Source organism: Arvicanthis niloticus, chromosome 6 (assembly GCF_011762505.2).
Source record: "Arvicanthis niloticus isolate mArvNil1 chromosome 6, mArvNil1.pat.X, whole genome shotgun sequence".
In the NCBI taxonomy this organism is placed as follows: Eukaryota; Metazoa; Chordata; class Mammalia; order Rodentia; family Muridae; genus Arvicanthis; species Arvicanthis niloticus.
The window spans coordinates 63159678-63163086 of NC_047663.1; the positions used below are offsets into that span (position 1 = coordinate 63159678).

A 3409-nucleotide genomic window follows, 5' to 3' on the forward strand; every position below is an offset into this window, starting at 1 on the left:
TCCTCTTCTCTCTTAGACCCTTCTATATTACCAAAAAAGATGGAATGTACTAGGCTCAGGTCCCTAGCAAGCCTCTCTTTTAGATATGTTCTTTGGGGGTGATGTAATTAGATCACTCACTGATGGATGTTTCTGGCTATCCTTTCTGTATTCCAGACGCCTTTGACTGCCCAGTTGACTCTCCATTGTTAAGTCGGTTAATATACTCCATGCATATAAAGAATGCAGTGTCTGGCACAAGGATGTCGACAATGAACAGCCTGGAGGCTCAAACCTCACCCCAAGCCACTTGTTCTATTGATTGTTTTCTGTAGCAAAACACTACAAACTCAAAACAGCAGAAATTTACTCCTTTACAGTTTTGGAGGTCAAAAGGTCAGCACCAAAGTGCAGGGCTACATATCAAGCGAGAGCTCTTAAGAGAATTTTCTCCTTGCCTTTTCTATCTTCCAGTGGTGACTAGCATTCTGACTTCTGGCCACATCACATCAGCTTCTGACTCTATGGTCACATGGGCCTCGTTCTGGTGCAAGCCTTCCTCTTCCTCTTTCAAACACATAGTCCACTTGGGTAATCCCATTTCAACAGCTCAAACAATTATATCTGCAAAACGCTTGCTACAAAAAAGCAACTTATTCTGGTAGTTAGAATATGGATGTCTAGGGAAACTATGTTTCAGCATATGATTCAATCATTATAGGCTGTTGAGGTATCTCATCAGAGAAAGGTGCTTGCTGAGCAAGTCTGGGGTCTCAGTTTAATCCCTAGAACCCGCCATAAGGGTGGGAGGGGAGAATGGCCTCCACAAAGTTGTCCTCTGGTCTCCACAAACATGAGGCATGGCACACATGCTCACACAAGATAATTTGTATTTTTAAAGATGATCACCACATATGGTATACCCCTTAATTCCAGCATCTAAGAGGCAGAGGTAAATGGGTCTATGCGAGCTCTAAGCCAACCTGATCTATATATCAAGTTCTAAGCTGGCCAGGGCTATAGAGTGAGACCCTGACTCCAAAACAACGACGACAAAACAATTAAGAAGACTTATCTTCATGGATTCATAGTTAAGAGTGCTTATTGCTCTTGTGGACAACCCCAGACCTCACATCAGACAGATCACAGCCACTTGTGACTCCAGCTTTAGGGGACCCAACACCCTTTTCTGGACTCTGAGGGTACCTGCAGTTGTGTCCACAAACGCCCACACAGACACACCCCACATAATTTTTTTTAATTAAGAATTTTGTTTAATGCAGGTAGGCATGGTCACCAGATATGGTGGTGCACACCTTTAATCCCAGCACTCAGGCGTAGGCAGGAAGATCTCTGTGAGTTCAAGGCCAGCCTCCTCTACAACGTGAGTTCCAGGACATCTAGGGCTATGTAGAGATCCATCACACAGAAAAGAAAAGACAGACAGAAAGAAAAGAAAAGAGAAATGAAAAGAAAAAATAATTTATTCTCTGTCCGAGAAAAAAAAAAAAAAAGCTTCAAATAAGAAGCCATATGTCAAGCATCACAGTTTATTACACTGGGGACCTGAACTCACCCGCATTTATTGGCAGTCTCTGCACACCATATATTTATTTATCCATTCTTCTTTTTTGATTATATGGGCTATTTTTAAAAAAAATAGCCTGTCTTCAAACTCTCCTCTGTGTGGTTTTAACATCCTACAAATCCATTGTTAACCAACTTTTAGTTAAGCTCCTCTGGGCCCTTTCTTTGACTAGGCCTGAACCTTGGCCCCTACCTGTCTCTTAGATTAGCCATCCTCCTGAATTAGTCCATGGAGAACTCCCTCAACTGCACTGAGAGATAGCCTTATGTCGCACATCAAGTCCGTCATCCCTCACCTTTGATGTTTATGTCTTTGACTTGGTTTTGGAAGAATTCTGTGGGGTCTGTTTAGCGCCCTTGACATCTGCTCTTTAGAACTTTCCACCCACTCTGGCCACCGTTTCCTTGGCTACAAATCCCCCCCCCCCCCCCCCCCCCGCAGTCTTTGCTAGATCTATACAGTCTGTCTCTCTCTGCTTCCGCAGTAGTCTGAATAGAATAGTCTGAACCATTTGAACAAGAACAGGATATTTTTCCTTAGCTTCATTCATTAACTGAATAAAATCTCAAGATATATAAAAGTCATGATTGGATAGGTCACGTGCTATTGTTTTGCTTCATTTCGGTTTTGAGACGAGTTCTCGTGTTTCCAGAACTCACTGTGCAGCTAAGGATAACATTGAACCAATCCCAGTGTCTCCACCTCGCGCCTGTATATATTAGTTTTGGGGAAATGTTTTATCAAAAGAAAATTGCCCTCTTCAGCAGTTCTGAAGCTTCTACCTTTCATAGCTTTCTGTTTCGTTTTGTTTTGTTTTCGTTTTGTTTTGTTGCTGTTTGCATAGCTGTATTTATTATCTCCATCGGCCCACGAGGGCATAGGGAAGGTTGGGGTTAAGTGAAGGAAGAAGGGAGAGAAAGATGAAGAAAGAAGTTATGGGGGAGAGAAAAATGGGTGGTTTCAGAAAGCACTCGGCCATTCGCAAGCCGGTCCAGGACTGTTCTGCAGGGCAGTGCGTAGCTTTCCCTTTGCAAGCTAAAGCCTTCAGGGTCGCATGGCCACTGCTGGAGCGACAATCACCTAACCCAGGTCCCTCAGAGCGGTAAACACGGAGCCCCCAGCCCGGCCTCCGGCAGTCCCCCAAATGCTGGGTGCGTTTGCAGGGGAGCCACAATTACGGTGCGGTGCTCGGCTGTTCTCCATGGCCTCGATGCCGCAATCGTCTCTCCCAGAAACGCATTCTGGGTTCACAGGCAGCGACTGCATAGAGCTCACTGTCCAGCGCTGGCCTCGAATCTTCTCCCAGCAAGGGGAAGAAGCCTGTAATTCCGACGCCTGAGATCAGGACCAGTGCCGGCTGCAGCACAGGCTCTAGGAGGACTGAAGCGAGGGGTTTGTACGGGTGTCAGGATGGCCGAGTGGTCTAAGGCGCCAGACTCAAGGTGGCAAGCCTTACCTACGGGTATTCTGGTCTCCGAATGGAGGCGTGGGTTCGAATCCCACTTCTGACACATACCTTTTTGTTGCTTTTTTTAAACCTTTTTTTAAGTGTGATTTTTATTTTCCTTCACTCAGGAACTCACCCTCTCCTGCAAGATTTCTCGCTGCTGCCGGCGCTGTCGCGTTCTCCCCGGCGGCTGGTTGCCTGGTTGCCTAGTCGCTGGTTCACAAGCGAAACTGCAGTGGCTCGTCACCATTGTCATCACTTAGTCTAGTGCCGGGAGAGCACGGTAACTATCTCTTCCCTGGTGGTCTAGTGGTTAGGATTCGGCGCTCTCACCGCCGCGGCCCGGGTTCGATTCCCGGTCAGGGAAGTATCTCTTTTGCTTTGTTTCCTTATTT

At 46.1% G+C, this 3409-nt stretch overlaps 2 non-coding genes across 2 annotated transcripts; both read left to right on the forward strand.

The window, feature by feature from the left end:
* Positions 1 to 2971: 2971 nt before the first annotated feature.
* On the forward strand, positions 2972 to 3078 carry Trnal-caa (transfer RNA leucine (anticodon CAA)). Its single transcript has 2 exons — positions 2972 to 3009; positions 3033 to 3078. It is a non-coding gene; the product is annotated as a tRNA-Leu (tRNA).
* A 231-nt stretch (positions 3079 to 3309) lies between these two features.
* Trnae-cuc (transfer RNA glutamic acid (anticodon CUC)) lies at positions 3310 to 3381 on the forward strand. Its single transcript has one exon. It is a non-coding gene; the product is annotated as a tRNA-Glu (tRNA).
* Positions 3382 to 3409: the final 28 nt, after the last annotated feature.